Below are 26,004 nucleotides of genomic sequence, written 5' to 3'. Positions count from 1 at the left end.
CTGTTGTGTGTGGACTTATTAATACATGTCGACATAATTGACAATTAATATAATACACATTTTATACATTTTTAGAACAACCAAAAATAAGAAGATTTCCTTCTTATTTTTGGTGGTTGGTGAAACCGAAAATAAGAGGAAAAAAGGAAAAAAGGGGAAGAAAATATCTTCCCCTAATACTCTCATTTTTGGACGGTTAAAGGGGAGTGGAAGAGATCATTTTACTTTACTTCCTTTTTGACCTAATTCTCTCATCACAAAAACAAAAACCCTAAAAATAATTAACGATTTTAGGGATCTATTCTAGCAAAGAAAAGAGGCATTTCTCATAGCATTTTGGGTGCAACAATTAGGAGAATATCGATTTCGATATTGTTCTTAGGCCAAATTGCTAGGACCAAAGGTTAATTCTAAATCTCTATTCTTTTGTTTATGTAATTTCATTTATGACTAGCAATTTCATATTTATAATTTCGTTATAATCCGAAATTCTTGATGAAGTATACCGATATTTCCTACAAGTGGTATCAGAGCATAGGCCATGAAATTATTTTATATGATTTTCATAAATGAATTTAAACAAAAATTTGAGAAAAAATTTTCGGCCGAATGAAAAAAAATTTTGCCGAGTGCATTTTTTTTGCCGAAATATTTTTTGATTTTTGATGTTTTGTTTCCATTTGATTTATTCATATTGTTGTTTTAATATGTTAAGATGATAATATGATAAATTTGTAGATGTTTTAATTTAATAAGAATTAAATTAAAATGTAAATGGAAATTGTTTTGATATATGATGTTCATTTGTTTTTGCTATTTAGTTTTGGCATACATGAGATTAAATTGTTGTTTAAGAATCATGATTCATTAATTTAAATGTTGATGATTATGCCAATCTTGTTCTAGTAGCAACTTTAAACAAATTGTTCATATAAATGGGGTTATTTTTCTCGAAAAAGAAAGATAGAAAAAAAAAACTGTTTTTGATATTTGGGCAGAATGCCGGAAAAAAAAAGTTTTTTTTTTGGGTTTTTGGGTGAAAGCCGTGAGCAGAAAAAAAAAAAAGGCTGTTTTTTTCATTTTTGCAAAATGCCGAGAGCACAAGAAAAAAAACCTGTTTTTTTTTTTTTGCTGAATGCCGTGAGCATTTTTAAGAAAAAATTTTTTCTGTTTTTTTCTTTTGTTGTTGTGTTTTGGCCAATAATTATTATACATTATTTCAATAATGTATGATTGTTTGTTGTAAAAAAGTTCACAAATTTGAGATACCCAAATTATTTTAAAGAGGTTTAAAATAATGTTAGATTAATTCATATTATAGGTTAATGTGAATTAAGATTAAAATTATTGTGAGTAATTGAGGAATTGTCACATAATTTGATCATTTAAATAGGTGGTTTGGATAAATTACTCTACATAATTAAAGAATTATGTCTTGAATGATTTTTTTTTTGTTGATGCATTTTTATTTAGTTGTATGAATTGTTGAATGGTTTATTTACGTATTTTTGCAATCGGTTGTAATTTGTAATACCTAGTGTGGCCTTAGTTAATTATGTTTTCGTAATCATGGAAACATAATTTTAATGTAATTTTGAGATCTCGTATCTCCTTTTGGTTTTCTTTAAGTATTATGGTTTTGAAATTAGAATGTAAATAGGTTCATTTTGTAATTTATTAATTGTAATTTTGAGAAGACTAAAGATGGAGATTGGATTGCTCACTCCCGCTACATGGACCAAGATGGAACATCAAGATAAGCTTTTCGGGTCCTAGGAAAGATTCCAAAATTGTATTTACGTTCATTTTGGTAGATAGGCCACACTAGGACTTTGTTTTTGCTTTACGTTTTTCCATTCTTATTGCTTTTCTTCACATGATAGTTAGTGCATCAAATTCCGCCTAAACCAAACCACCTACTATTTATATGCATGAAAATTGATTCATATAGTTTGGATGTTAGTTTTCATGGACATAAAGATGTCACACTATTTTAAGCCATCATCTTAGTTTATTCATTCACGCATGCTAGATATTAGTTCACTTAAAATGAATTAAAATAAAGTTGATGGGATCTTCCTCTAAAACTGAAATTGAGACTAGTCTTTATAGGCCAAACATCTATGAATCCCTTCTTCGTCGGTAGGCATATAGGACCTTACTCTCCATATGACCCCTTCTACGTTGGGTAAGTAGTTTGTGTTGACTTAGTTTACCTCAACATTATAATCCGAAGAGTTTCTCGAGATTATGATGGACTATAGATAGAATTTACAGAAATTTATCGACCAAGAATTCTAAAAGTAGAATTAGCCAAAAGGTTGGCTTATCAATTTACAGATAATTGAGTCTTGGGATCATTTATATAATTCTAGAGGGAGGTCAATTGTATAAATGCTTGAGTCTTCGCGTTATAACAGTATTGCATTAGACTTAAATCATAACGATGAGTATGCTTATTATATTTTTATTCTTCTTTTCGCAGTGTAGAATTCGTTTTATATTGATAATACTGCTTACAACAAATGGCTGGAAATAATGATATCCCTATGCCAAGTGCCACACTTGGACGCGAGTCCTGGCTAAAAGCTTTCATGGACCACATGAATCAGTTCACACGACTGAAGAATGACGGGTCCAACTTTGCGGACTGGGAGGCATCATTACGGAATGCTGCCATTGCTGACGGTAAGCTCAAGTACTTAACTGAGCCAATACCGCCAAACCCAGGCCCCAATGCAAGAGCTAACGAGTCAATTGCTTATAGTGACTTCGTTATAGAAGCGGGTGCGATAAAGAACGTACTAATTTTTGCAATGGAAACCAATTTGCAAAGACGCTTCATTGCTCAAGGTGCAAACAAGATTTTCACCACGCTCACTAATGAGTTCTCAAAAGCACCGAGAATCGTTACTTATGAGCATACCTGTCGCTTCTTTGATGCGAAACTCCAGAAGGGCCAACCGGTTAGCCCACACATTCTTAACATGATTGAGAATGTCTAGAAATTGGAGGCACTTGATTGCAAAATCAGTGAGAGCATAGTCATTGACCGTATGCTTCATTCACTTCATGATGGTTTTGCCCTTTTCAGGGCAAATTACTACATGAATGACATGAAGAAAAGTCCTCATGAGCTACACTCACTTCTCGTACAGACCGAGAAGGATATGAAATTGAGTGGGAGCATGAAGCAAGATGTTCTCATGATTTCCAACAAGAATAAGGGTAAGGGCAAGCTCACGGCGACCTAACTGTAGGAAAGCCAAAGTTTAAAAAGTCAGGAAACGGTAAGAGTGGGCCTGGTGAGATTAGTGGCTCACAAGGTAAGGCAAAGAGCAAAGACGGTAACGTTGAATGCCACCATTGTCACGAGACTGGACATTGGAGGAGGAACTGTCCCGTGTACCGCGAGGACATATAAGCAGGCCGCGTCACTCCTGTTGGTATGTCATCTTATATTCATATGATTGAGATTAACCATGCAAGTTTCAGAACTTAGGTACTTGATACTGGTTGTGATTCTCATCTGTGTAATCATTTGCAGGGCCTAAAAAACATCACACCTCTCGCAAAGGGTGATGTGGACCTGCGAGTCAGGAATGGAGCACGAGTTGCTGCAGTCTCAATGGAAACATATGTAATCCAGCTCCCTAGTGGTTTTGAGTTATATTTATATAATTGTTACTATGTACCCAGTTTATCTAAGAATATTATTTCTGTTTCCGTACTTGATAAAGACGGTTTTTCATTTTCAATAAAGGACAATAGCTGTATTTTCTCTTTTAATGAAATGGTTTATGGCAAAGCAGTTTCCATGAATGGAATTTATATCTTAGATCAAACCACAGATATATTACATGTGAATAATAAGAAATTAAAGGTTGGTGCAAAAGATCAAACTTATCTATGGCATTGTCGAATGGGGCACATAAATGAAACACGTGTAAAGAAACTCATTGAGAATGGGACTATTCCCACATTTGATTTCTCTTCATTTGGCACGTGTGAATCATGTCTTATCGGCAAAATGACTCGAATTTCCTTCAAAGGTGTTAGAATGCGCGCTAGTGACCTATTAGGACTCATACATACTGATGTATGTGGACCTATGTCAATCACCGCACGAGATGGCTATAGATATTTTATCACTTTCACGGACGATTTGAGTAGATACGGATATGTCTACTTAATGAAGCATAAAAGTGAGTCTTTTGAAAAATTCAAAGAATACCAGAATAAGGTTGAGAACCAACTGGGAAGAAAGGTTAAACCACTGCGTTCAGATCGTGGTGGCGAATATCTTTCAAATGAGTTTGATCAACACCTTAAAGACTGTGGAATAGTTTTACAGTTAACTCCACCTGGAACACCTCAATTAAATGGTGTGTCCGAACGGAGAAATCGAACACTACTTGATATGGTTCGATCCATGATGAGTCACACGGTAGTACCTGATTCATTATGGGGTTTTGCTCTTTTGTCAGCTGCTCTTATACTTAACCGAAGTCCGTCTAAAGCTGTCGACAAGACTCCATATGAAATGTGGAAGGGAACGGTCCCCAACTTGTCCTTCATTCGGGTTTGGGGCTGCGAGGCTTATGTCAAGTGGAGACACGAGGATAAGCTCGGCCCGCGATCGGTCAAGACATACTTTATTGGTTATCCAAAAGGAATGTTTTGTCATTACTTCTATTCGCCTACCGAACATCGAGTTTTTGTTGCGGCTAGTGCAAAGTTCTTAGAGAAAGAATTTCTCGAGAACAAGTCAAGTAATAGAACCTTCGAGCTGTCGGAGATTCAAGAACCAACAACCGAGGAACAGATGGAGGAAGATGTTCCTTCAACTAATGATACGGTTAATATTCCTCAGGAACCTAGGAGGTCGGGTAGAGTCTCTAATCCTCCAGACAGATACATTGGTATGGTCGAGGAAAATGACGTTTTGCTCCTAGAGAGTAATGAACCCGCTACCTATAAAGGTGCCATGACCAGTTCCGACTCTAAGCTATGGCTTGAAGCCATGCAATCCGAGATGGACTCCATGTATGAGAATGACGTATGGGATCTTGTTGATTTACCTAACAAGGTACGACCTCTGCAGTGCAAATGGCTTTACAAAATAAAGCATTCTGTAGACGGGCAACCAGATACCTATAAGGCACGACTAGTGGCAAAAGGTTTCACTCAAGTGCACGGATTGCATTATGATGAAATTTTTGCACCCGTAGTTATGATGCGTTCGATTCGGATAATCTTAGCGATTGCCGCTTTTCATGACTATGAAATTTGGCAAATGGATGTGAAAACCGCCTTCTTAAACGGTTATTTGGAGGAGGAGTTATACATGGTACAACCCGAAGGTTTCATAGATCCTGAAAATCCTAAGAAAGTGTGCAAGCTTAAGTGTTCCATTTATGGACTTAAGCAAGCTTCTCGGAGTTGGAATCATCGTTTCGACCAGGTGATAAAGGAGTATGGTTTCACTCGATCGGTCGAGGAACCATGCTTATATATCAAGTCGAGTGGGAGCAAGATTGTTTTCTTGATATTGTATGTCGATGACATACTCTTGATTGGGAATGACATTCCTCTCTTATCTTCGGTAAAATAATGGTTGAAGAACCATTTCCAGATGAAAGATCTGGGTGAGGCACAACGCATATTGGGAATCCGTATCTATTGAGATAGATCACGACGGATGTTATCATTGAGTCAGGAGTCTTATTTAGATAAGATTCTTGAAAGGTTCAGCATGACCAACTCCAAGAAGGGGAACCTTCCAATGACGTCTGGGATGCATTTGAGCAAGTCTCAGTCACCCACGACACCTGAAGGGGTTGAACGCGTGAGTCGTGTTCCTTATGCTTCAGCCATAGGATCAATCATGTATGTCATGATATGCACACGTCCAGACGTGGCATATGCATTGAGTATGACGAGTCGGTACCAAAAGAATCCAGGTGAAACACACTGGATAGCTGTTAAAAACATCCTTAAGTACCTACGGAGGACTAAGGATTGGGTATTGACTTATGGAGAAGATATTAAGCTATGTGCAATCGGTTACGCAGATGTTAGCTTCCAAACAGATCGAGATGAATCGAAATCTCAGTCTGGATTCGTCTTTACACTTAATGGTGCTGCGGCCAGCTGGAAGAGTTCCAAACAGGAAGTTGTAGCAGATTCTACTACTGAATCTGAGTACTATGCCGCTTCAGAAGCAGCAAAGGAAGCTATATGGATGCGTCAATTCTTACAAGGACTAACCATAGTTCCTAGTTCGAATGACCCAATCACTATCTATTGTGACAATAGAGGTGCCATCTTCCAGGCTAAGGAGCCTAAGTCTAGCAACAAGTCTAGACATGTACATCGGAAGGCTCACCTGATCCGTGATTACGTGGAGCAAGAGGAGATAGTGATTGACAAGATTGCTTCGGATGACAACATCGCGGACCCTCTCACTAAACCATTGTCATATGATAAGCATGAAGGGCACATTATTTCCATGGGAATTAAACGTGTCCCTGAGTTGTACTAGTTGATTATGGATTCGATACATTATCTTTTTTCATATGCTATTTATAACTTCATCGTTTTATTTCATATTTTGTTTTTCATGTGGATTGTACGACAACATTGAACGCCACAAAGTGAACTGAATTACATTATATTTATAATTTCGTTATAATCCGAAATTCTTGATGAAGTATACCGATATTTCCTACACTAAGGACTGATCTTCTGCGTCAATTATATGCTTTGTATCACTGTTGATACGTGCAATTTATATAAACTTTTTAGCCTCCTATTGCACGCATTTCTATGCCATTTGTATCGCTTTATATTGCAAAATGCCCCGAATTGGCTACTTTGGTTTGTTTTGTCTTAATTGCATAAATGGACCCAAAAGTAGTGGAATCGCATCTTAGTCGTCCCATTTAGCATGCATTGTGAGAAGACAGAGATATTAGAGCAAGAGTCGTACCTCGGAATGCGTGAAGGAAGGTCTTATGAAGCTGACCAGACGAGTTGAAGGCTGATCTCAGTGGGAAGTACTCGATCGAGAGCTTCTGGAGTCCGGTCGAGTGTTTTAGCAGTTGCGAGAAGTCGATCGAGTGATTTATATGCTCGATCGAAATGTGCTTTTATGGGAATACTCGATCGAGAGCCTAAAGTGTTCGATCGAGAAGTTTTGCTGGAGAAGTCCTCGGTCGAGTGGTCTGAAAGTACTCGATCGAGTGATTAGCTAGATTACACGGGTTTTATTAATCCGTGATAGGTTTATTTATGTTAATTTTCACTCCCCTATATAAGGGAGTCGTGATTAGGTCATAAATATATCTTTTCATACTCTTAATTACGTTTTATCAAACACTACTTTACTCTAATTACTGCTGAACTTTTCTCTGCCTCTTTTCTCTCCGGATTTGAATTTTGTAATCTTTCCTCTCTCTTTAATCTTAATTCTTGTTTGCTCTCATTAATTGCTCTTTTATTAGTTTATGCCCTATTATCATTCCGTTATTATGTCTTTTGTTAGTATGCTTATTGTTATTATTGTTGACTGTACTAAAAACATGAGTAGCTAATCTCCTTATGTTAGGATTAGGGGATCCATGGTAGTGATGAGACGATGTAGTAAATAGACTAGGTAATTTACTTGTGAAAATCTGTCACCATAGCAATATAACTGTAACATATTTAGTTGAGTGCACGCTTCTAAATAACATTAATTTGGTTAACTTTGTTCCTGGATCGGAAGATTGGAATAAACAGGCCTGCTATGAACAGTAGACTACCCTAATGAGGACGGAAGTTAAGTTAGTGGAAATCTAGGGTGGATAGCGGACCGGAAGGACCTTTCCCTTGCCCTTCTCACAATAGATTGTCTAGGCTATTTATGACTGAGTCGATAACCTGCCATGGTGAACCGAAATCCTAACATACTTCTTTTATCTGATCACCTATCTACTATTTTCTTGCTTTATTTCTCTTGCCCTTTAATCTTTAGTAGTTTTAGAAACCAAATTCAAAAACCCCCCATTTGTGACTTAGATAGACGGACTTACAGATAGATACCTTGCCTCCCTGTCAGTGGCGGAGCCAGGATTTGAACTCAGGGGGGGCGAAAAATTTTAGGGGGGGCGAACGACTAATTTTATAAGGCACCCCCGAAAAAATTCGAAAAATTTGACTAAAAACTTCGAAATTTTCATCCGCCAGGGGGGGCGACCGCCCCTGCTAGCCCCCCCCCCCCCCTAGCTCCACCACTGCTCCCTGTGGAGATCGACCCTACTTATCACTAGCTTCTGTTAGTTATATTTAGGTATTTATTTTTGGTACATAACGACCGTATCAAATTTTGGCGTCATTGCCGGGGAGGCAATAGCCTGTCTGTCTGTTTTTGTTTCGTTTATTTCTTTTGGTCTTAGGGAATTTTTATTCCTTGAGACAGTACTCACTTATTTCCTTAAGTGTTGTGTATGCCCAGGTCAAATAAGTCAGAATTAGTTCCTGCTGATCCTGAGCCAGAGAGATCTTTTCGGCATAGACTAAGACTGCAGAGGAAGATTCAAAAGGAAGTCTTGAGTACTTTTGAACCCGAGCTACAACATTTTTTGTTTGCAGAAGATCCGTCTTGTGAAGAAGATAACTCTATTTCTGCTATAAAGCCAGTGAAGATGCCTAATATTGCGAGTCACTCCGAGCCCACAGCTGTCTCGATCCCTAAAGGTTTCAGTCTTGCGACCGAGGATGATAATACTTTCGACATTCGACCGTCCTACATTAATTTGGTCGAACGAAACCTGTACCGAGGCGTGGCGGGTGAAGATCCACGAAAACATATGGAAGTCTTCACTGACTATTGCTTTACCATTCCCGCCACTAAGGGAGTGACCCAGGATAAGATTAAGGAAGTCATGTTTCCTTTTTCTCTGACCGACGGAGCCCGTGAATGGCTCACTGATCTTGATCGTACTGCAGCCGGTATTACTGACTGGGAGAGTCTGGCCCTTGCTTTTTATAAAAGGTATTTTCCTCCACAAAGAACTAATCAGCTGAGAGGGAAAATTACAAGTTTTAAGCAGACACCTGATGAGAACTTGTATGAAGCTTGGTGTCGTTTCAAAAGGTTGGTGAGGTCTCTTCCTCATCATGGTTTTGATTAGTGGTTTTTATACAACCAGTTCTACAATGAGTTGTATGATGACCACCGTGCTATATTGGACGCCTCATCTAATGGGCGATTTCAGAAGAACAATGACGATGATAAAGGATGGGGTATCATAGAAGAAATGGCTACCCATTGTGTTGAGTATGGGAACCCGAGAGGAGGTATTCGTACTGTCTCTTCGAGAGATAGTGCGATTTGTGGCTCACCGGAAGCCATGAATGCCCGTTTTGATAAGCTAGAGTTGCAAGCTGCTGGTGATCAACAAACGGTTCACTTGTTGACTAGACAGGAAGCCGTTACTTGTGAGAGATGTGGGAGTAATGACGGTCACACTGCTGTTGACTGTCTAACAAAGAAGGAGCAAGTCCTTGCCTTTCAGCAATATAGGCAAGGAGGAGGTTCCTATTATAATAATCAGAGTGGAGTCCATCCCAACTTGAGATGGACTAGTCAGAATGTGTTCAATCTTACCTCTCCCCCGCAGCAGCAACAAGCTTATGTTCCTCCTCACAAAGCTCAACAAGGCTTTCAAAAGCCTCCATCCTTTCCAACGCCGCATCAAAGAGCTTCTTCTAGTGGAGTTAGTGAGTTAGCTGAGTTGCAGTCGATGATCCAATCATTGACTAAGCAGTTGCAGATGAGTGACCAACAGAAAGAAGCATCAATAAAGTCACTCGAGACCCAAGTAGCTCAACTAGCCGCTAGCCAATCTACAAGGAAGCCGGGTCATTTACCGTCTCAATCTGAGAAGAATCCGCACGAGACAATTAATCCGATTAACTTGCGAAATGGTCTTTCTTATGAAGGACCCAAAATGTCAACTGTTGAGGACATATCAGACCCGGAAAGCGATGTTGCAGGCAGTGAACAGTCATCCATTGACGAAACCATGCTTAATCGGAAGAAAATACTCGATCGACTCATTTCTGGAGTTCGATCGAGAGGAATTTTTTAAGATATTAATCGATCGAGTGGAATTATAGATCGATTGAGTAAAATTGATAATCAGGGATTCGATCGAGAGGGTGAAATTCCTCGATCGAGTGAAAATTCTGAGAAAAGTGTTCGATCGAGTGAAATTATGCCTTGATCGAGCAATGCTGATAAAGAAGGTTTCGATCGAGAAGCTGAAATAGCTCGATCGAGTGAAAAAGCTGCTGAAAGACCTCGATCGAGAGGTAAAAGGGATAGCTCGAGTAAAAATGAGTTCGAACCTGTTGAGACATTGGAAGAAAGGAATAAGGGGTTTGAAATTCCGATCACGGTGCCCTTTCCAAAGCGATTGCAGAACAATAAGGCTAACCAACAGTTCGGGAAGTTTGCTGAGATCCTAAAGAGCCTTCATGTCAATATTCCTTTCGCCGAATTGCTTACCCAGGTAACCTCTTACATGAAATTCATGAAAGAAATTTTATCACGTAAGAGACATATAAATGACCACAAAACGGTGGCTTTGACTGAAGTAGGGACCGCCTTAGTTAAGAATAAGACACCACCCAAACAATGAGACCCGGGTAGCTTTTCAATTCCTTGTCATATAGGGACCCATTTGATTGATAATGCGCTATGCGATTTAGGAGCTAGCGTAAGTGTCTTACCTTTGTCTCTCGCTAAGAGACTAGGTTTGACCAAGTTTAACTGCACTAATATGACCGTTCAGATGGCCGACCGTAGTATATCACGGCCCCTAGGAGTAATAGAGGACATACCTGTGAAGATCGGGAGATTCTTTATTCCCGTAGATTTTGTGGTCTTAGACATACCCGAGGACACTCATACCCCTATTATCTTAGGGCGACCATTTTTGTTTACTGCTCGCGCGGTAATTGACGTCGGGGGAAAGACCCTTTGTTGGAGTTAGTGTCCTCCACAATAGTGCGTTAACATAATAAATCTCATTAATAGAATATCATCAGATATTTAATTATTTGATCCTCGTCAGTTGATTAACGTAAATCGATAACGGTTGGCTGACTAGAGTTTGACGTTATTGTCGTGAGACGGCGGTGATCAACTGACCCCTTTCGATCACACCTAAAGGAACGAACCCCAATAGATAACTAATTAATTGTATAAGATACAATTTGTTTAGTCCCTTGATTTTTAGACTAAGAGGTTAGTTGATTATTTTTAGAGAGATTTCGAGTTGCGAACTCGAGGAGCGGCAGTTATTATTTAATTATGCGATAATTAAATAATAAGTTTTGGGAAACGGGTTTTAGTTAATTAACTGTTAATTTACTAAATTGTACTAATTGATTAATGTGATTAATATTAGTACGTAAATAATATGTGTAGTGGTACACGTATATTTACGGAGTGAATTGGACGAATAAATTATGGAAGTATTTAAACATGACACGATGTTTAAAATAAAAATTACACGGATTTGTGCGACAAATATAAGAACCAACATGGACCCGTATATGGTCAAGTGGACCGTGTAAAATAAGTGTAGTGGATGATTACTCACATAATCATTTTACCTTATTTTGTATACTACCATAATATATATCTTATACTAGATTTTGCATGTGATGTAAGATAAAATTATAAGACAAAAATTGTCCACTTGAGGACTCCACCACCCGCCACTTTTCCCCCCTTTACACTCCATATTTGTTCACATTTCTACACTATTTCATTCTTACACTCTACCATCTTTTGCATGTGAACATTTCACTCTATCTCTCTACAATAATTCATCACTAGTATTCATTATTAATATTACTAAGATAAGTTAGTGATATTACTAATATTTATCAAGGGAGCAATATTAACAAGTAACTAGTACAAACTTGTTATTATTATTGGGTTAGTTCTTGGGTGCAACTTGAAGGAGACTTTCTTTTTGAAGGTTTTTCAAGGAGGATCATCCATATCATTTTAGCTCACGAACAAACTAGTAAGGAGAACTAATTTGTGCCCATTTTACCATATATTCAATGTAAGGAAATTGTTTTTCCTTATACCTTCTTTTTATGCTTTCATATTAGCATGCATGTTACATAGATCACCTAAATAACAATTTATGAGATAAATTAATTTTATTAGAGAGTCTAATATGGATCTATGATCTTTCAAGTGGTATCAGAGTTTAGGCTTGTAATTTGCATGTTGATTTTAAGCATTTTAATGAATTATGAGATAATTAGTAAAAACTCGAAAATTATGTTAGAAGAGGTTTTAGCACGAAATTTTTGGGACATGCATACCTACTGATCTCAAAAGGTTTGTGGAATTTTTTGGTGATTTTTGAAGTTATTTTGCTATTTTTAATGATTTTTTGTAGAAAACCGAGTCAAAATGTCGCATTTTAGTGAAAAATTGACTAAAATTAGTTAAATGTTGATTCGGTGCATGGATTTTTTATGGTAGTTCATGCATGTTTTCTACTATTTGTATGCAAAAAGTTGAAGGTTGGTTCGGATTTTTGCATGTTTATTGATTTTTTGAGTTAAAAGTCGATAAAAGTCAGATTAATTAATCATAATTTCGAAATTTTTGATTCTGCCCATGATAAATTTATGTACATTTAAGAATATTATGTAAATGTCAAAAGTGATTTTGTATGTGTATTTTCACTTTGTTTTGATGTTTATTGGTTTTTGTGGTTAAAAACTGATAAATATCGATCTGTTTATTCACAAAATTTATCCGTAATTTTTTGGGCATTTTTCTGACTTTTTGGTGTTCTTGGGAGTGTTCCAGAATACTATGTTTCAATTTTTTGGGTAATTTTTCAATTATTTTGGATTTTTACTTAAATATTATGATTTTACCGATTAAATTAGCAAAATATCACCAAATCAAACTAATTATTTATCATAAAATTAGTGAGGACTAATTTTGAGGTTCAAAACAGCTTGGATAATTAGTTTGGACTTAAATGAGATTTAAGAGTTAATTATTGATTTTTACATGTTAAAAATCGATTAAATCCACAAAAACCGAGATGGGTACCAATGAATGATAGGTAGGGCGATTTTGGCATCATATTTACAACATTTTAAGCATATTTATTTAAGTTGAATGAATGATTGTCATTTATTTAAAGTATTTATCTTTTTGTACCTAGTATGGCCTAGTTAATTTTAATCGTTATTACCCGAAATGAATGGGAATATCGATTTGTTTGTAATTAAATACGATCTCGTATCGTCGGTTTGTAATTAATTAATAGTTTTATTTATTTTATTAATTAATGTATAATAGGAATAGCTATGTAATTCATTTGTAAGAGTTATTTTACCGGCGTTTCCAAAAGACGGATTACAACGAGACGGAGTCGATTTTTGGAAGGTGTTCCAAATCCCACAAGGAAGAGCCACTTATGGAATGAAGAGGCAAGGGACCAAGGTGTTGGTTTCCGAAATGTAATAGACTATTTTTTATTAACTAGGTGGCCATACTAGGATTTATTCATATGCTTACATGTTTGCTTGTTTTATTTCGCGCATGCCAAAATCGCCATTCACATGCATTTTATTTTCGCGATTGTCAATTCACGTCATTTACATTCACCGAATTAATTCACTTATAAGGAATTTATGACTAAATTGACAAGATCTCTCACATAACTAAAATTGAGATTAGCCTTACCAATTAGTAACACCTATGAATCTCTTGTTCATTAGAGCCACGCTCGCCCAAGCGGGGTGTTTGAAGGAAATGTAGATCTATATACTAACATATTCATATATGTTTTAATTTAATTTGTCATAAAATTAAAGTTGGATTTTATGCATGCAAACTAAAACAAAAGAAGATAAGAAAACATTTTCTCACCATATGAATTCGGTCATATTGGGCACCAACAAGATCTCCTTCTTGTTAGTTCTTGAGCTTTCCAATAATGGATGAACATACAAAAATCCCAAAGTAGAGATTCTCCAATTAGTAGCACCCAAGACAATCCCTTAATCCCACAAATAAACATGTACTAGATGTTTGTATTGTAGTTTACCTTAAAATCTATTACTAATACTCATATACTACTTCTAGTAATCTTAGTAATTTATATGAACAATTTTAATCAAATACTCATCTTTTTGATGAATATTGAGGAGAGAGAAGAGAGAATATTCATGAACATTTTGCATGTTATATGAGAATAAAAGATGTGTGAATTAAGAGAATAAAAATTCTCTATAATCACACACAAAAACCGGTGGCCTAAGGCTTGCATAGACCATAATTATTTTGCTTTTTGTCTTCACAAGACAAGTAGGTGTAAGGCTTTTGCATGGTCAAGTCACTATCAAGTGTCTTTAGACAAAAGAATAAGACAAATGAACAAGACAAAAATCTAAAGCCTTGTCCACCAAATTTCGGTTTCTATGTTTGTAATATGGAGTCCATTTTATTTTTGTCAATTATACAATTGTATGTCATGTGACATGTCTTATGTCATGTTTTAATTTAAAATGCATATTTAACAAATTAAATATCATTTATAAATTAAATAAATCATATTTAACAAATTGACTAGTAATGTAAAATTACTTTCTCATAAAATGGTCATTTAATTACTAGTTAGTATAATTCACAATATCTTGTAATTATAACTAACCTATCATTCTCATCTCGCGCGTTTCGCAAACACCGATTAATTTTAGTAATATAACTTCTTAAATTACTAAATAAAATCTCATTTAATCACATTATAATAAGATGTCATTTTCTCTCTTATGATAATTTGTTCAATTTTAAGGAATTAATTAATCTGTATCGGTATACAATTAATTAACCTTTTCAATTAAGGGAATCGTCCTTTAGGTGTGACCTCAAGGGATCAACTGATCACCACCGTCGCACGACAGTAATGTCAAACTCTAGCCAGCCAATCATTACCGATATGTGTGGATCAGTTGACTATATATATGTAATGTATCATCCCTTCCGTATTCTTGTAATGAGATTTAATAATGATATTTAAATCATGTGATCGCACTATTGTTGAGGACACATTTCCCAACAATCTCCCACTTGTCCTCGACAAGTGTGCGTCACCAATTCTCTTGTCCTATTACTATCTCCCACTCAATGCAAGGTGTCTTTCGGTCGTACTTGCAAGTGATCATATCGAGAGTGGTTTCCTCGATCCGAGAATAATCGATTGACCGGAATTTATCTACCATAGATACCTTCCGAGCGTGGCCACGTATTTCCGATTCATTACTCCTCGAGTGGCCCTGAGATATTGTTTTAACCCCGACAAGGGGTGGACAATTCCTATCGCACTTATTCCCTTCGACTAGCCACAGCCATCATAACCCAAATTATGCCCATTTGACCCCATTTACGAAGGTCGTAGTAACACAAATCAAAGTTAATCTGAAACTGTGCCATCTTAGGCGAACAGTCTTTAGTCAAAATAATTGACTCATTAGAATACTATAGTAGCTCTCGCCACGACCAGGCTTTATAAATTTGCCATAACTCTATAAGCGGTCACCGCCCGACAAAGTGTTCCTAACGATCTGCTGTGTGATCGACTAGTCATCTCACATGACTCTATGGCACTTGAACTTGCCATCAAACGCATCACACTCTAGTCACTTCGAGACGTCACCTCATATAAGTGACTATGGGCGAATACAATGCTAATCCGTGTTCACTTTAACGGGGTTCAATTGTCTCTACAACCCGTTTGGATGTAACAAAGTATAATAAAAGAGTTTTTAAAGTAAAACTCGAACGACAAATGCGATTATCACATATGAATAGTCAATGCCTTATTACTATTTCATGTTTTATAATCTAATTTGATCTTGTACATAGTTGTTCATTTCGATTCAATTGAAATGACATGACTCATCATGTTTAGCCTTTGAGAAGGCTTTGGTTAGTAGGTTTTATCAATTTGTTGTACCTTACTCAACCTCACTACATACTCGTTTTCCTTTGTAATGTATACATTTGCATTACAAAACTTTTCTGAGTACGTGTCGAGATCCAATCAAGACATAGGCCCTCTAGCCTAAGAATAGCTCCCACTGTTTTCACAGTGTGCGGGACTCATCTTTCTTGCACATCTCATGATCGCAAGTGTACTCAATTTCCGTTATAAATATCTCTCATTGTTCTTTATTGCCTAGAACGATTCTAGAAAATCTACTTCTTAATTAACATTGCCACAATGGTATCTTAACCATCCTAGTGTGTTTTGATTATGGTTTTGTCGGAAACCATGCGCAATCTCAATTGTCAATTGTCACTTGTGTAACACCCTTACACAATATTGCATCATAAACACTTTGCTTTACTTCCTTAATGCTTCTGCAAGCACTTAAGGGTAATCTTTATAGCTTACTTGGTAAAGATTACTTAAATTCGATTTTTGAAAACAATTCATCATACTCAAAGCATATGAAGTGTTATACATCATTTCTTTTTAATTGATTCGGCAATGAAGCAAATGAAATCAATCAAATATGTTCAATTTAATTGAACTAGTCATGAATCTTATCAACATAAGACTTCTTACTGACGCTAATATCATGTGGATTTATCTTCATAAATCCGGATATTCAAGATGTATTATAATACTCCAAAAGTCTTAAATCATTCTCAATGATCAATATGTCATCCACATATCGGACTAATTAAAACTTCCGTAACTCCCACTAAACTCCATGTATAAACACAACTTCTCGACTTATCGAGAAACGTTTTATAACATGATCAAATCATTGATTCCAACTCATTGATGTCCTACTTAAGATTCTCTCTTAAGTTTCACATAATCTTAGGATTGCAAGAATCTACAAAACTCAAGACATGTATTGAATACATTCCTTCTTTTGAAGAAGCGGGTTTTAGATTCACTTGCTACGTATTTCATAACCTCATAATGAAACACAATCCTTAAGAAGATCCAAATAGACTTAAGCATTTTAATTAGTGCAAAACCCTTTGCAACCAATCTTGCTTTGAAATATCTCTTTATTAGTGCAAAACCCTTTGTCACTAATCAAGCCTTTTTGTTTCGGATTTTCATGGCTCTAAGCCTTGTATTGAGTTGTGACTTTAAACACTCTTATGTAAGTCATATGTTCATTATGTCATCCACATATCGGACTAATTAAAATTCCGTAACTCCCACTAAACTCCATGTATAAACACAACTTCTCGACTTATCGAGAAATGTTTTATCACATGATCAAAAATGTTGATTCTAACTCATTGATGTCCTACTTAATATTCTCTCTTAAGTTTCACATTATCTTAGGATTGCAAGAATCTTCAAAACTCAAGACATGTATTGAATACATTCCTTCTAATTGAAGAAGTGGGTTTTAGATTCGCTTGCTATGTATTTCATAACTTCATAATGAAACACAATCCCTAAGAAGATCCAAATAGACTTAATCATTTCAATTAGTGCAAAACCCTTTGCAACCAATCTTGCTTTGAAATATCTCTTTATTAGTGCAAAACTCTTTGTCACTAATCAAGCCCTTTTGTTTCGGATTTTCATGGCTCTAAGCCTTGTATTGAGTTGTGACTTAAACACTCTTATGTAAGTCATATGTTCATTACTTTCTAGAAGTAATCAACTTGAATCAACCAATTTCTCTTGTAAGTTATAAGCTCTTTACTTTCTTAAAAGTAGCATGAATTCATCATTTTTAACAAGTGACGAATTTAACCTCCTAGGTTTTAAAGAAACAATATTTTACACAAAACGTCTCATGTAGCCAAGAAAGACCAGTTTCTTGCGACATAACATTCTCTGTGGCATTCTTTGTGGCTCTTGAATAATTTCTCCCACTCTGTCTTCTAAAATAAACTTGTATTTTAGAAAGACAGCTTCACGAGCCGCAAACCCGTCGTACTCGTGAGAAAGCAAAGGGAAAAATGAGCATTTGTTTCTTGTGAAAACTTACAAATATGGTACCCTTACCATTTCATATCTCATATGATTTAGTGGAAAAATAATTTAGACAAAATGATAAAATCCCCAAGGGATCAAGTAACTCAAAGTAACTTGATCGAAGTCCAAACCATATCGAATAGCGTTTGATTTCTTATCCAACCACACATTGTCCCATAATGTGTGTTAAGAGAGAGTAACTTGTGATATTAAATCACCTTTCCTTTGGCTTATATCAAAGTCTTCACTTTGATAATCCCATCACGACCAAATCGTGATTCTTTGAATACTTTGAACTTCTTCAAAGATTTCTCTATTTACCTTAGTAAGTGAACATATTAATGTCAACTTAAATCGTTAGTAAAAGAAAATGATCAACCTATTTTGGATCAATGATTTACAATCTCGATCTCCTTTTCAACCAAAAGGTACGAGATATCTTGCTTTGAATACAAGATACGCATATACCATTAACAATCTAGTGGTTTCAAGAGTACTCGATAACTCTTTGCGTTCATCATTCCAAAATTTTAAGGTTTAATCTTGGGTTACCAATTTTGAGTCTTGCATCATCTTCATGATATATCATTCTAGTTTGGTTTAGAATATAATCACCTTGATAATGGGCTAGCCATACATCAAATCGTGGTGTATAGGGTCACAAAAGTGAAACCTCTTTTGTATCTTAACAAGTTTGTATTCTTATTTAGAGTTTATGCACTTAATAGTCACAATTAAGTACAACTCCAATCCCGAAAACTAGATTTAGTACACAATGACTCTATCTCTCGATATTGTTGCTAGTCGTCATATTCTAATCATTCTATGTATCGCATATAATGATGAAAACCTCCACTGGTTTCTAATACTGACGAAATGGTACTAGCAAAATTTATGTCAATCATATAAACATATAAAGAAGATCCTATTAGATGTCCCACAACTAATTTGTTGATCCTTCAATAATTTGGGGTAGTTTCCTCTCTAGTGTCTAACATTTAAGACAATGGAAACTTTATCGGTCGGAATTGATAGGTTTAGTATCGTCATTCTCAACAACTTTACTTTTAACATTACCTTGTATCAATTCCATTATAATCTTTACTTCTTGAACCTCGTCCTCATCTTAACGGTTTAAGAGAATGCTCCCACTCATTTCAATGAGTCTTTGCTTTGAGAAGCAAAATTGAATCCATGAAGATTACTCTTCATTTGTTCGTTTTTAGTCTTAAAACTTTCATTGAAGTGGTTGCGCTATTTTGGTCAATTACGAATTCTGACAAAACTAATTACCAAAATAATTTATAGCTTCAAGGTACTTAATTCAATTAAGCATATGAAACATAGTCCATTGTAAGTAGAAGTGTTAGTCAAGAATCAAAAACCTGTTTGATAATGAATAACTTTAATCTATACTCTTTACAAGAGATCCTTAGCAATGGTTCGTTTGAGGTTTTAGAAGCAAATTCAAATTTTGTCTTTAGTTACGATGTTTTAATGGAGATTCGTTATCAAAATCGAAATGATATCGTATATGAATTGTGGTAAAGAAATAGAACAATATAACAACGGAATAGTGGAAAACTTAACATTTGTCGTTTCATTAATACTTGTAAACAAGTATAGCATTTACATAGTGACCTCTACCCAACTATGATAAATGATTCCAAGATCCAAATTCATATTAACTTGGGCACGGTGGGGCCGATACATCCCTTATCAATATAACTCGGTGGATTAACTCTTTAATCGATTCTACTTTTAGAACTCTTGGTCGATAAAATTACATTAACATTTATCTTTAGCCCAAAACACATCCGACAAGGGCACGGTGGGGCCAATACATCCCTTATCAAAAAACTTTTGTTGAGTTCAACCCAAATTTCGAATAAATGTGTCCATGATCCAAATCCACATCAACTTGGGCACGGTGTGGCCGATACATCCCTTATCAACATGAATTCGGTGGATTAACATTCATCACCCACTTCCCCTACGTAACAAGGTTTGTACCCCGGTGTGGCCGAGCGCACTCCCTCACGAAATAGGTTTTCATGGTTTCTACTCTTTGGTAAGGCTAAGTCTCAATTGTTTATTTTAGCGAGAGGTCATGTCAATTTATTATCTATCACGTTTTAAGTGAACTAAAGCGGTGAACTACGATAATTGTAATTGACACGGTCGATAAACTCGATAAAAAGACAATGCATGTTTAGTTATGGCGATTTAGCAATGCATGTGACATAAAATAAAATGCAAGCATAAAAGTAAATAAATCCTAGTATGGCCTTTCCTAAAATAGAAAAACTATTTAACTATTACATTTCGGAAACCAACTCCATTGGTCCCTTGAACTTTGGTTGTGACACACATCTCGAGGTAACACCGTCTTTATGTATCGCCATTCTTGAAGAAATCCGTCTTCGGGAACTCCGGAATGAATAAAATTACATAATAAATTACATAATTTCCTATTATACATTTGTAACTAAAATAAAATAAATCTATTAAATTACAAAACGGTGATACGAGATCACAATAAAATTACAACCGAATCGATATTCCCATACATTTCGGGAAATACCAATTAAAATCTAAGGCCATACTAAGTAAAATTACATAATTCAAAATTACATAAATTAAAATTATGACAATCATAAAGAAAATGCAGCATTATAATATGTATGAACATGCTCAATTTTATGCTAAATCGCCTTTGAATAGCCAATATCGTATATTACTCGGTTTTTACGGATTTGCGTGATTTCAACATTTTATAATCACAAAAATACATAAACTCATATTTATGCATAAGTTAATTACCCTAACCTCTTAGGACTCAAAATTTAGTCTTCACTAATAATTTGACCATAATTAACCTATATTTTATAGAATTGTTCATAAATGGACCAAAAATTACAAAAATAAGCTATAAACTTCAAATAAATCACAAAATTTCAAATAAATTTGAAATTTGAAATTTAAACTCATGAACATTCTGGAAAAATACCATGACACTCATAATGTTCAAAATCTTAGGTTAAAAAAATTTCGAAAATTTTCCGGAAAAACAATGTTGCGGTTTATCGGTTTTAACAAAAATAATCATAAAAACATGGAAAAATTATATTCATAAACTTTTCAATTTTAGATCTGATAATGATAATAAAATGCAACATTTTATGTTTTTCTTTTGTCATAGAGTATGTTTTATCAATATTTCACTAATAAAGTCACTATTCATGCCATTTTTCTTCAAAAATCCATAAATCATGCAAAAAGACTTCATTATAGCCTATTATTTTACACACATCTTGTAAAATTTCATGTGACAACATACTAAATTTCTATGACCAGATTCAAAATTTATCTCATATTAACCTATTTATCACTTAAATCCGAATTTAATAATGAAAAATCCATTTTTCGAGCATAAAAACTCATAAAATTATGAAAATTTCCAGATCATCTAAAAATAATATATGTGAAAACATAACCAAAAACCACTGGAAAATTCAAAGTTTAGCTAATTTTCGTCCAAAAATGACATTTTTATCATAAAAATCACATTTTAATGCCAATATTATATATAATGAACAATAAAATCCATAAATTAACCAAAATATCCTAAATACATTTTAGGATCAGAAACTTTAACATGCAAAAATTATTTTCGTGATATATCATAATAACACAAATTTACAAGTTTTATATGTTAATCGTATAACTCGGAAAAACTTTTAACCGATTTGCATGCAAACAACCAAGGCTCTTGATACCGATTGAAGGAAATGTAGATCTATATACTAACATATTCATATATGTTTTAATTTAATTTGTCATAAAATTAAAGTTGGATTTTATGCATGCAAACTAAAACAAAAGAAGATAAGAAAACATTTTCTCACCATATGAATTCGGTCATATTGGGCACCAACAAGATCTCCTTCTTGTTAGTTCTTGAGCTTTCCAATAATGGATGAACATACAAAAATCCCAAAGTAGAGATTCTCCAATTAGTAGCACCCAAGACAATCCCTTAATCCCACAAATAAACATGTACTAGATGTTTGTATTGTAGTTTACCTTAAAATCTATTACTAATACTCATATACTACTTCTAGTAATCTTAGTAATTTATATGAACAATTTTAATCAAATACTCATCTTTTTGATGAATATTGAGGAGAGAGAAGAGAGAATATTCATGAACATTTTGCATGTTATATGAGAATAAAAGATGTGTGAATTAAGAGAATAAAAATTCTCTATAATCACACACAAAAACCGGTGGCCTAAGGCTTGCATAGACCATAATTATTTTGCTTTTTGTCTTCACAAGACAAGTAGGTGTAAGGCTTTTGCATGGTCAAGTCACTATCAAGTGTCTTTAGACAAAAGAATAAGACAAATGAACAAGACAAAAATCTAAAGCCTTGTCCACCAAATTTCGGTTTCTATGTTTGTAATATGGAGTCCATTTTATTTTTGTCAATTGTACAATTGTATGTCATGTGACATGTCTTATGTCATGTTTTAATTTAAAATGCATATTTAACAAATTAAATATCATTTATAAATTAAATAAATCATATTTAACAAATTGACTAGTAATGTAAAATTACTTTCTCATAAAATGGTCATTTAATTACTAGTTAGTATAATTCACAATATCTTGTAATTATAACTAACCTATCATTCTCATCTCGCGCGTTTCGCAAACACCGATTAATTTTAGTAATATAACTTCTTAAATTACTAAATAAAATCTCATTTAATCACATTATAATAAGATGTCATTTTCTCTCTTATGATAATTTGTTCAATTTTAAGGAATTAATTAATCAGACGGTATACAATTAATTAACCTTTTCAATTAAGGGAATCGTCCTTTAGGTGTGACCTCAAGGGATCAATCGATCACCACCGTCGCACGACGTTAATGTCAAACTCTAGCCACCAATCATTACCGATATGTGTGGATCAGTTGACTATATATATGTAATGTATCATCCCTTCCGTATTCTTGTAATGAGATTTAATAATGATATTTAAATCATGTGATCGCACTATTGTTGAGGACACATTTCCCAACAGTGTTCTCTTTTTACCTTGGGTAAGTAGGGTGGTAAGCGGTTATCACACGCCAAAATTGGTTGGACTCAACGGGATATAAGACGGTCTTGTGTTCCGGGGCTAGTAGATGAATTTGAGGAAATTCATGGACCAAGAGTTCTAGAGGTAGAATTAGTCAACGTGACTTACCGAATTTACGCAATTATGGGATGTTTCGCCCAAGCGATGCTCATTTTTGTTTAATATTTGGGTCTTGGAATCATTTATATAATTTAGTGGGAGATCATTATATAAATGCTAAAACTTGCTAAACATGTTTTTACAAGTAATTTTTAACAATGAATGTTAATTTTTCCTTTTTGTTGTAGCATTTTAATTCGCAATGGCAACTTCATCAACTCCATCGACTACTTCACTAGGCAAAGATTCATGGCTAAGGTTCGTAATGGACAAATGTGAGGGGTAATATCCGTATAATACCCTATAAAATTAGGACTATAACGCAAATTTTATATGTGATTATTGTCATAAAACAAAAAAACATGAGAAAAACGATAAAGCATTAGAAATAACCTCGGGTCCTTTTAGATGTGGCCTAAGAACAGAAATCAAAGTAGATTTCCTCCTAATCGATATACCCAAGACCGTCTGAGACTATGCCCTTGTGCTAGAAATATATTCTCTAATTGCCTTGCAATATTGAGAGAATTGTTGTGTGAGTTTTTCTTAGATGTGAGATCTGAATTTTGAGAGGTAATGTTCTCAAAACCCTAATTATTTTTCACAAATGAATTGATTAGGGCAAAAGGAGAGAAAGCTCTCTTTTTGTTGCTTGGGTTCGGCCGTGAGCCTCAATAGGGGAGAGTGGGCTTTCCACTTTCTCTTATTTTTAACTCGTGGTCCGACTCGAAATTCGCTAAATGTATATGACGCGGTTTTATTATAAATCGTCATCGGTTATCGGTTATTAAAGCATCAACTAATAATACGGATTAGTTGAAATATTAATACATGTCCGACAAAGACAATATTGTATAATTATATTCAATATACATTAATTAAATATAATCGTTTATATTTAATTTACGAATTAACTGCTTAATTCGCCTTAGCCATTATTATTTAATCCGTATTAAATAATTATCTCAACATCGCATTTGACTAATTATTAGTCAATGACTCCGACTAACTGCTTAGTCAACTTTGGCATCAACATGACTGTATTTTCATACCGTCACATCTCTCAAACGTATCCTATAGGTGTGACTTTTAGGGACCAGTTGATCACCGCCATCTGTATGACAATAACGTCAAACTTATCTAGCAAGCCAACCGTTATTGATAAACGTGGACCAACTGATTATAATACAAAAGTATACCCTTTGATCCCTTTAGAGATTTATAAGTCCTTGCACTAACTGTAAAGGACACCAGCCCCAACAAGCTCCCACTTGTCCGTACAAGTGTATGTGCAATGACGTTATCCGCACTAACTGGAGGACACAGCTCCAACAAACTCCCACTTGTCCGTACAAGTGTATGTGCGATAACCGATTCTCATATTCATTTAAAATTTCTCCCACTCAATGTAAAACAATTTGAAGATCCGGATCCGCAAAGGTCGTATTTTACAATCGATCTGTATCTAGAGTGGTTTCCCCGACTAGAGAGTAACTCAACTGATAAAACGAATTCGTATTCGAGCATGGTCATGCATTTCAGTTACAGCTCCTCGAGTGGCCCTGAGAAATATCGAGTACCTGATAAAGGCTGAATATTTCCTTCAACTTGACTCCTTCCGATCTAAGCACAGCATGAAATGACCCAGAAAAAATCTACTTGGCCCCCTGTTACGGATGACCGTGAGAAAGAAACCAAAGTCACCCAAAATCTGCCTTAGTCTCAAGAGACAGTCGATAGTCAAAAGAATCGACTCTTAGGATCACCATGGAGGTCCTATCCACGACCGGGCACCGAATGTTATAAAACATTTAGGACTCCACGTCGATGTCACAATTGTGTCCTACGAAATATCCGTATAAATCGCCTCTGTGATTGGTCAGTCAACCTTTTGACTTATGGCTCGTTGAACTCACCATCAACCAACGTCACAAAATAATTACCTTGAGTTATCAGCTCACGTGGGCACTCAAGGACCAAAAATATAATGTTTGTTCAGTTCACTTTGTGGTGTTCAAAATTGTCGTACAAAACCACATGAAAAACAAAATATATAAATATCAAAACGATGATGTCGTATAGAGTACATAAGGGAATGAATCTAATCCATAAAAGAGTACTACAACTTAGGAACACGTTTAATTCCCATGGAATTAACGTGCCCTTCATGCTTATCTTGTCGTAATGGTTTAGTGAGAGGATCTGCTATGTTATCATCTGTAGCAATCTTTTCTATCACTACTTCCTTTTGCTCCACGTAATCTCGGATTAGATGAGCTTTCCGTTGTACATGTCTAGACTTGTTGCTAGACTTTGGCTCCTTAGCTTGGAAGATGGCACCTCTATTGTCGCAATAGATAGTGATCGGGTCATTCGAACTAGGCACTACAGATAGTCCTTGTAAGAATTGACGGATCCATATCGCTTCCTTTGCGACTTCGACACGGCATAGTACTCGGACTCGATCGTAGAATCTCTTTGTAACACTTTGTTTGGAACTCTTCCAAATGATCTGCAGCGCCATTAAGAGTAAAAACGAATCCAGGCGAGATTTCGAGTCATCTCGATCCGTTTGGAAGCTAGCATCTGCGTAACCGGTTGCGCATAGCTTTTGTTCGCCTCCATAAGTCAATGCCCAATCTTTAGTCCTCCGTAGGTACTTAAGAATGTTTTTGACACCATCCAATGT

The 26,004-nt window shown here is 35.4% G+C and overlaps 1 non-coding gene across 1 annotated transcript; it reads right to left on the bottom strand.

Annotated features, from left to right (window-relative positions):
* Window positions 1–9,063: 9,063 nt before the first annotated feature.
* On the bottom strand, window positions 9,064–9,169 carry LOC141650213 (small nucleolar RNA R71). The gene has a single exon (XR_012546260.1). It is a non-coding gene; the product is annotated as a small nucleolar RNA R71 (small nucleolar RNA).
* Window positions 9,170–26,004: the final 16,835 nt, after the last annotated feature.

The sequence above is a fragment of the Silene latifolia genome, chromosome 3 (genome assembly GCF_048544455.1).
Source record: "Silene latifolia isolate original U9 population chromosome 3, ASM4854445v1, whole genome shotgun sequence".
Classification (NCBI taxonomy): domain Eukaryota; kingdom Viridiplantae; phylum Streptophyta; class Magnoliopsida; order Caryophyllales; family Caryophyllaceae; genus Silene; species Silene latifolia.
The sequence above is the reverse complement of the archived record's forward strand: the minus strand, read 5'-3'. Positions and strand labels throughout refer to the sequence as shown.